Below are 9,771 nucleotides of genomic sequence, written 5' to 3' on the forward strand. Positions count from 1 at the left end.
CTCTCGTTGCGCTCCACAAGGAGACTGCCTGTTACGCGAATGCAGTAAGCCAAGGTAAGTTGCTAGCTACCATTAAACTTATCTTATAAAAAACAATCAATCATAATCACTAGTTAACTACACATGGTTGATATTACTAGATATTATCTAGCGTGTCCTGCGTTGCATATAATCTTACTGAATATACAAGTATCTAAGTATCTGACTGAGCGGTGGTAGGCAGAAGCAGGCGCGTAAACATTCATTCAAACAGCACTTTCGTGTGTTTTGCCAGCGGCTCTTCATTGTGCGTGAAGCATTGCGCTGTTTATGACTTCAAGCCTATCAACTCCCGAGATGAGGCTGGTGTAACCAAAGTGAAATGGCTAGCTAGTTAGCGCGCGCAAATAGCATTTCAAACGTCACTCGCTCTGAGCCTTGGGGTAGTTGTTTCCCTTGCTCTGCATGGGTAACGCTGCTTCGATGGTGGCTGTTGTCATTGTGTTGCTGGTTCGAGCCCAGGGAGGAGCGAGGAGAGGGACGGAAGCTTTACTGTTACACTGTCAATACTAAAGTGCCTATAAGAACATCCAATAATCAAAGGTTAATGAAATACAAATGGTATAGAGGGAAATAGTGCTATAATTCCTATAACTACAACCTAAAACTTCTTACCTGGGAATATTGAAGACTCATGTTGAAAGGAACCTCCAGCTTTCATATGTTCTGAACAAGGAACTGAAACGTTAGCTTTCTTACATAGCACATATTGCACTTTTACTTTCTTCTCCAACACTTTGTTTTTGCATTATTTACTTGAGGCTAAATAGATTTTATTGATGTATTATATCAGGTTAAAATAAGTGTTCATTCAGTATTGATGTAATTGTCATTATTACAAATAAATAAAAAAAATTGTCTGATTAATCGGTATCGGCTTTTTTGGTCCTCCAATAATCGGTATCGGCGTTGAAATATCATAATCGGTCGACCTCTAATTTGTTGTCTTAAAGGGGATGGTTATGGGCTTTGGTTTTTCCATTTATGTTTTGAGGTTGGACTTTAGGACGCACTGATTGGTGTCACCTCGTTAGTCAGTATGTGTTACACTTGAGCTGGCTTGTCCATCTTGTTAGTGGGAAGGTGTTTCACCTGAGCTGGTCCAGGTTCTATTTAAGAGTGTCTGGCCCAGTGCTCCAGTTGTCTTGATAGATGTGTAGAGTCAACACCTTTAGTTGCTCCACCTTTTTGGTTTACTTCCTGTCTAAGTTTTGTGTGGGTTTTTCTTTTGTTTGCCTCTTCTTGGGCAGATTTAGTGGGTGTCTTAGGTCCCAGTTGTTGTTACTAGTCAATTTTCAGTGGACACCCTCAGTGTCTTTCAGAACCCCTCCTAAAAAACAAGCTTATATTTTGGGTTGGATATTACATCCGATTAATATTTTAATCAATGGAATTTCCATAGGGTGCTCATTAGTCTTCTGTTTATTGTGTACTAAATATTTGTTTTTTTCCTGTGAAGCCATTGTGTGGCATCCATGTCTGAAATGTGCTGTACAAATAAAGCTTGATTTGATTTCAACAACAATGTTATTTTTGAAATTTCACCTTCATTTAACCAGGTAGGCCCATTTGAGAACAAGTTCTAATTTACAACTGCGATCTGGCCAACATAAAACAAAGCAGTGCGACAAAACAACAGTTACACATGGAATAAACAAAAGTACAGTCAATAACACAACAGAAAAATATATACAGTGTGTAAATGGAGTAAGGAGGTAAGGCAATAGACCATAGTGGTGAAATAATTACAATTTAGCAATTAAATTGCTGGGGTTCAAAGGAGCAAAAATAAATAACAATACGGGGATGAGGTGGGTGTGGCTATTTACGGGTGGGCTGTGTAGAGGTGCAATGATCAGACAGCTGATGCTTAAAGTTAGTGATGGATATATGAACCCAATGACTGACCAATCGAAAGACTCTTGGTCCCTCTGAGTATGAAAATCAGTATCAATCCCATGTCAAAGGATAAACTACTGAAAACAGACACAAACAAATGGATCAACCAGATCAATCCCATTTTTCCAGCCTGCTAAAGGTGTGGTGGAGTGGTAAACAGCCCACAGCTCTGCTTATGTCATGTTCTGTGGCCTTGCTGTTCCATTTCTTGACTGCCCATGCAACACAGAAAAAAACACATTCAGTCATATTATATAAAACACTCAAAGTAATGGATATGGAGCGTCTATGGCCTCAGTTACACCCGGCACCTGAATGTGACTTCTGTCATCCGATCACTACAAACTGCATTAGGTTCAGATCTACCAGGATGGGCCTTGGACATAGTCAGGCCACTGAATATGCATAAGCAATGTAAAGAGATGGGGTGAATGAGTAGGGAAAAGTACATTTTACACAAATTAACTTCATAATGTCAAAGAACTAATGTGTGTCTGAGGGGAAATTTTTATTTAACCAGGTAGGCAAGTTGAGAACAAGTTCTCATTTACAATTGCGACCTGGCCAAGATAAAGCAAAGCAGTTCGACAGATACAACGACACAGAGTTACACATGGAGTAAAACAAACATACAGTCAATAATACAGTATAAACAAGTCTATATACAATATGAGCAAATGAGGTGAGAAGGGAGGTAAAGGCCATGGTGGCAAAGTAAATAAAATATAGCAAGTAAAACACTGGAATGGTAGTTTTGCAATGGAAGAAAGTGCAAAGTAGAAATAAAAATAATGGGGTGCAAAATAAATTAATTAATTAAATACAGTTGGGAAAGAGGTAGTTGTTTGGGCTAAGTACAGGTGCAGTAATCGGTGAGCTGCTCTGACAGTTGGTGCTTAAAGCTAGTAAGGGAGATGAGTGTTTCCAGTTTGAGATTTTTGTAGTTTGTTCCAGTCATTGGCAGCAGAGAACTGGAAGGAGAGGCGGCCAAAGAAAGAATTGGTTTTGGGGGTGACCAGAGAGATATACCTGCTGGAGCGTGTGCTACAGGTGGGAGATGCCATGGTGACCAGCGAGCTGAGATAAGGGGGGACTTTACCTAGCAGGGTCTTGTAGATGACATGGAGCCAGTGGGTTTGGCGACGAGTATGAAGCGAGGGCCAGACAACGAGAGCGTACAGGTCACAATGGTGGGTAGTATATGGGGCTTTGGTGACAAAACGGATTGCACTGTGATAGACTGCATCCAATTTGTTGAGTAGGGTATTGGAGGCTATTTTGTAAATGACATCGCCAAAGTCGAGGATTGGTAGGATGGTTAGTTTTACAAGGGTATGTTTGGCAGCATGAGTGAAGGATGCTTTGTTGCGAAATAGGAAGCCAATTCTAGATTTAACTTTGGATTGGAGATGTTTGATATGGGTCTGGAAGGAGAGTTTACAGTCTAACCAGACACCTAAGTATTTGTAGTTGTCCACGTATTCTAAGTCAGAGCCGTCCAGAGTAGTGATGTTGGACAGGCGGGTAGGTGCAGGTAGCGATCGGTTGAAGAGCATGCATTTAGTTTTACTTGTATTTAAGAGCAATTGGAGGCCACGGAAGGAGAGTTGTATGGCATTGAAGCTTGCCTGGAGGGTTGTTAACACAGTGTCCAAAGAAGGGCCAGAAGTATACAGAATGGTGTCGTCTGCGTAGAGGTGGATCAGAGACTCACCAGCAGCAAGAGCGACCTCATTGATGTATACAGAGAAGAGAGTCGGTCCAAGAATTTAACCCTGTGGCACCCCCATAGAGACTGCCTGAATTATCGTTCATACAGCCAGAAGGGTGAGAAATTACACCAATATCAGTGGACAATTTGCACTAATGTAAATAAACATAGATGATGGAACATATTACCTTTTGCTGACGCAATTAACTGCTAAGGGGACATAAGTATTTACCATCTAAACCATATGTGACCTCTCACCTCTCTGGCTGTAGAAGTGTTTCTTCCTAACCAGTCCCTCAACAGCTCTCTGACTGAGCACCCTCACTGGGTCTTCAGAGGAGAGGAAGGCTGAGGATGAATGGATCAGTCAGTCAATAAAGTGTAGAGCTGCTGTCTGACAAAATCACTATTTTAGTAGTTAATTAAAGGAAATAAGGCTTTATGACTGCTGAATACCAACTATCAATCACTTAGATAATGTATTTTCAGGTAGAGATACATCCTTGGGACGTCCCTAGACCTTTGAAGTTGACATTTAAAAGGGTTAAGGAAGGGTTTAGGGTAGGGATGTCCCAAGTATACCGGAAAGCATTGACCATTGTGCATTCTTCTCTCTTAGCAGGTGATGGGTTCTGACTTCTGAAATTGAAAATATTAAATATCCTTATTCATGTCACTGTTTGAGAGAGGGGAATGTAGAACGTTTACATTCTGTCAATGTGTTATTGTTAGAAGTAAGGGATCCTATGGAAGGAGAAGGGCCACAGTCTGGTACAAGTCAACAGGACAGCCGTGAGGTGGGGAGGAGAAGGGCCACAGTCTGGAACAAGTCAACAGGACAGCCGTGAGGTGGGGAGGAGAAGGGCCACAGTCTGGTTCAAGTCAACAAGACAGCCATGAGGTGGGGTGGAGAAGGGCCACAGTCTGGTACAAGTCAACAGGACAGCCGTGAGGTAGGGAGGAATTTAGGCCGAGGTCAGGTCAGATGAAGTGAGGAAGAACTGATACCACAAAAGTTCTGCCTAGCAACAGAGGTGTAAGAGACTCAGCAGAAAGGGTTAAATAGCAGTGCTTGTGTGCATATGTCTTGGTCTTATGCAGCTGTGACTTAGTGGGTAAATAAACTTGGTTTGAGCTTTACTTATCGTCTGAGTTTTTACTCTTTATTTACAACTTAACACAGGTGTAAAAGAAACACAGGTAGGCGCGCAGTGGATTATGGTCATTGTAGTTAATAAAAACGTTTTATGCGCTAAACTATGTAGAATATTGGCCTGTTGGAAACTACAACTACCTACTACATCACACATTTCAGTATGGGTCTGATTTATCTCTAGAGAAACTACAACTCCCTACTACATCACACAGTTCAGGCTGGGTCTGATTTATCTCTGTGCAATGTTGTGAGGGAAAATCTATGTTAACCTCTTTAAGTTGATATGACTTCTAATGTGTTGAAGGATCTCTTCAATGTTGAGAAGTTTGTGTATGTTTGTGTGGGTGTGCAACCACACGCCCTCTCGACAGACAGGCCAAAGGAGCTTGCTTGGCCCAATTCGGGGAACCGTTGATCTACTTCAGAGGAACTGTGTCTAGAGTGATTTCCTGTTTTGACACCTCACTAGAAGACTAGAATAACTAGCTGTTGCTACAGAACGAGAAGACCAATTCACAGTTAGTCTGTGTCTCGTTCTCCACACATGTACACATACCAAGATCACGTGTTTTCTATATGCACAAGATAGTTTGACTATATAAGGCTTCAGAACTCCTTGTGTCATCGAGCTCTCGGCCTTCCACCTCAGAGTGTAGGGCTGACCAGCTACATTATTGCAATTCTTATCAAATAAAGGTTGATTGTTTGAAGAAATGGCAAAGTCTTTTATTGGTTAGAATTTCCACCACAATGTGCAGTAGGCTTTTTCAATACCAACAATGATAGACCAGACTCAGTGCAGAATGAATGACTGACTGCCCAGTTCACCGTCTCACCTCATACTGTATTGGAGCAACAGCAGCTGACTGCCCAGTTCAACATCAGTTCACCATCTCACCTCATACTGTATTGGAGCAGCAGTAGCTGACTGCCCAGTTCAACACCATCTCACCTCATACTGTATTGGAGCAGCAGCAGCTGACTGCCCAGTTCAACATCAGTTCACCGTCTCACCTCATACTGTATTGGAGCAGCAGCAGCTGACTTGATCGTTGATGCTAATCAGCATGTTTTGAATCTGAGAGTTGTTCTCAGATCCCCTAAGAACCGTAGGGTTCTTGGTCAATGAAAAACAGCCCCAAAAGGTTCTGCAAAGAACTTGTTAGAAGGTGGGTTCATCGAGGAACCTCCGTTGTTGCTGGACTTCTTCCGGGAACTTCGCAATTACAACTGAAAACGATGGTGACAAGTTTGGATGCGACAACAGTTAAAAAAGTTAAGTTGGGTTGATGTTTGGCTCTGAAAATGTATCGAAATAATTTATTATAATAATATAACATACTAATAATGAATAACGAAGACAATGATGTTTTTTTGTGAATAACTTCCATAACGTTACTATAGTTAATTACCGTAAATATTAGAAAGCCGGGTTTGACCGTCGGCGTTGTATGAGCTACAGTACAATACTGTTATCTAGCTAGATAACGTTATGTCCTAACTAGGCAGAACTAGGTTTGGATTATTTCCCTAAACTATATTCTTTCCCATATATTGTATATCGTTTCCATAAAGCCAACATGGCTATACTCTCATTAACGTACGTTTCCAATCTAGAGCAGTTCTCCCTATTGTGGTAAGGAACTAGCTAAAGTTAACTATCTAACTAAGGATGGTGAACTGTCCAGACGAGATGTTACAATGATCTGAATCGTCAATGCTTCCTCTTTATATAGCCTGCTACAGCATGGAATACTATTAACTCACAAGGGGTTTAACGTTACATGGACAATACTATCCCATTTTGGAAACGTTACATGTCTGCCCCCTTGTGGAGGGAAAATAATAGCTTAGATGGTAGCTGTAGATGGGATTCAAATGCATAATGGTATTAATACGGTGTCTAGACTACCTCTTTTATATAAATGCCCTTCAGAATCAAAACACAGTATTGCCACGCAGAAAAATGTGGCGTATAATCTTTCAAATCAGCTTGATCAAATATTGAACAATTTGTGTACAAAGATATCTTGAAATGTGATTTTAGGGCTGTATGGCAGTACAGTATTGGCTAGTGCTTTCTTCAATATGTTCTTCTATTTTACATTCAATTGTATGTCGATGCCAAATATATATATATATTTAATGCTTGCAAGACTATTCTTTGACACATTTTCTCTTCCTTTGAAATTCTTATAAGACAGAACATGGACACAATGCAATTGGGATCAAGGAGAAGGTACAGATATGTTGTAGGACAGCTGCATTTGAAGTGTACATTAAACCCACATAGCAGTCAATACAAACTGAAATCTAGTAGCATACAAATGTGTGCAAATGATCTTTTCAGATCTTCTCAGAAATGAAACAAGTCCATGGAATGGATATAGACACAAAGTTAATTCAAGGACTATCAGAGGTAGAGAGGCGAGGCAGGGGTAAGGACATCATCCTGCTATTTTGACAGTCCCTGAAGGACAATACAGAAGAGGTATTTGCTCTTATTCCTTCCCTTTCTCTAATGTATTTTGTAATAAAATTAGCAAGATCATTGCTTTACTTTACTAGGACTGGAGACCACAGCAGTGATTCTGCTCTTGCCCTACCTCTGTACCTTGGGGTGGCAGGGTAGCCTAGTGGTTAGAGCGTTGGAATAGTTCAAACCCCCGAGCTGACAAGGTACAAATCTGTCATTCTGCCCCTGAACAGGCAGTTAACCCACTGGTCCTATGCCGTCATTGAAAATAAGAATTTGTTCTTAACTGACTTGCCTAGTTAAAAAAAAGAGGACCCCGTTGGCCTTTATGTCCGTGACAAGGTATGCCTATGCACAAATCATCTGTTTATTCATAAACATAGGTGTGCATGCTTATATAAAACGACAGCTGAACATTTTTTATGTTAATTGTTATAATCTTTTCTTACTTTTGTTGACATAAATTTCACCGCTCTTCACTGCACATCGGCGGAAATCCATGAGAGTGAAATCTCGCTGGCCTTTGATGGGGAGAACATCCACGCCCTCGAGGACGTCCTCATGGGACTTGGGTCTCTACTAGGGCTGTATTTGTTATTTTCCCTTAAATTTCCCCAAAATGTCAGAAAAACACTTATGTTAAGTTACTGTGTTCTGGGGAGAAGAGAAGTTGGGGTGAAGTTACCAGGACCGGTCATAAAGATGGCAAACTTCCTAACATAACTAAGTGAATATGATATACACACTAAAGCTGAAAAATCTGTATTTAGCATCAAGTCTACAATGTTGTTAGTTTACCTATTATTCATTTTTAATGTAGGTTGTTTTTATTGTACATCATCATTTCTATTTGTTTTAAATGTCATGAAAAGCACTATACAAAGTAAATGTATTATTATGGTCTGTAAATATTAATTCACATTTGTGGTGACACTAAATAAACAATTCATTATTTAAATCAATATTGTTATTATTAAAATATGTTTTTATAATGGAGGGAGGAGGGTGGACAGGGAGTTTAAAAAATGAACCACAAAAGGTTCTTAGAGGAACCACGATAAGGGGTTCTTCAAAGAACTTAGGGGTTCCCACAAAACGTTCTTCAAATAACTTTTAGGGGTTCCCCCACAGTTTCAATTTGTAGAACCCCTAAAGGATACTCCAGGAACCTTTACTTTTTAGAGTGTATATTGATAAAAGTCACCTTGTCACGTGCTGACTGGGTATGACCAAAGTTATTCTATTTAGCTACACTTTGTAGTACATTTTACACTATAATAAATGTTTTGGATGCCACCTAGACTGTTTTCAAAGGGTCGTTGTTTTTTTTTTTTTTTAGGGGCAGTCGCAGTTTAACTTTTTGTCTGAAAGTATTTTCTCTACTGCGATACCAATTCCAGCGAGCAGATGGCGATGTACGTCTTTCAGTGATTCTGCCACTGTGACGTATAATCTAGTGGACGGGACGCTTCTTCAACATCAACAGCTCGTCAGCCACCTTGGTACCTTACTTGGCAAAACAGCCAAAACATTGCAGTTCTTTGAACTGTGTCGGTGTATAGCCAAAATATAAGTTTGTTTCCCGGACAATGACTGGTTTGTCAACGGTTCTCTAACCTCCCAGAGACCACGGTAAAATCAAGCCTCCCAGGAACTATAGACCTTCCGCTGCTTTCTAAAATATCATCCCGCTCTCAATTCCACCCCGTGATATTCTATGATGGGCAGTGAAGGAACGGAACCCCAAGATAACGTTATATTAAAGCTTATTATCCACATGTCAATCATCTGATTAAGCATAGATCTATGTGAGGAACTATAGATCTGTGTTTTATTGAACCTTTATTTAACCAGACAAAGTCAGTTAAGAACAAATTCTTATTTTCAATGACGGCCTAAGAACAGTGGGTTAACTGCCTGTTCAGGGACAGAACGACAGATTTGTACCTTATCAGCTCGGGAGTTTGAATTTGCAACCTTCCGGTTACTAGTCCACCACTCTAACCACTAGGCTACCCTGCCGCCCCAGTGTGAGGAACTATAGATCTCTGTGAGGAACTATAGATCTCTGTGAGGAACTATAGATCTCTGTAAGGAACTATAGATCTGTGTGAGGAACTATAGATCTCTGTGAGGAACTATAGATCTCTGTGAGGAACTATAGATCTCTGTGAGGAACTATAGATCTCTGTGAGGAACTATAGATCTCTGTGAGGAACTATAGATCTCTGTGAGGAACTATAGATCTCTGTGAGGAACTATAGACCTCTGTGCGGAACTATAGATCTCTAGGAAGAACTATAGATCTCTATGTTACTATCCAAACTTCAGATTAAGACTCAGTCACACAACTCTCATATCACAGTCACACAACTCTCATATCACAGTCACACAACTCTCATATCACAGTCACACAACTCTCATATCACAGTCACACAACTCTCATATCACAGTCACACAATGCTATTCCCAAACATACATAATCAATTA

Source organism: Oncorhynchus kisutch, linkage group LG20 (genome assembly GCF_002021735.2).
Source record: "Oncorhynchus kisutch isolate 150728-3 linkage group LG20, Okis_V2, whole genome shotgun sequence".
Taxonomy (NCBI): domain Eukaryota; kingdom Metazoa; phylum Chordata; class Actinopteri; order Salmoniformes; family Salmonidae; genus Oncorhynchus; species Oncorhynchus kisutch.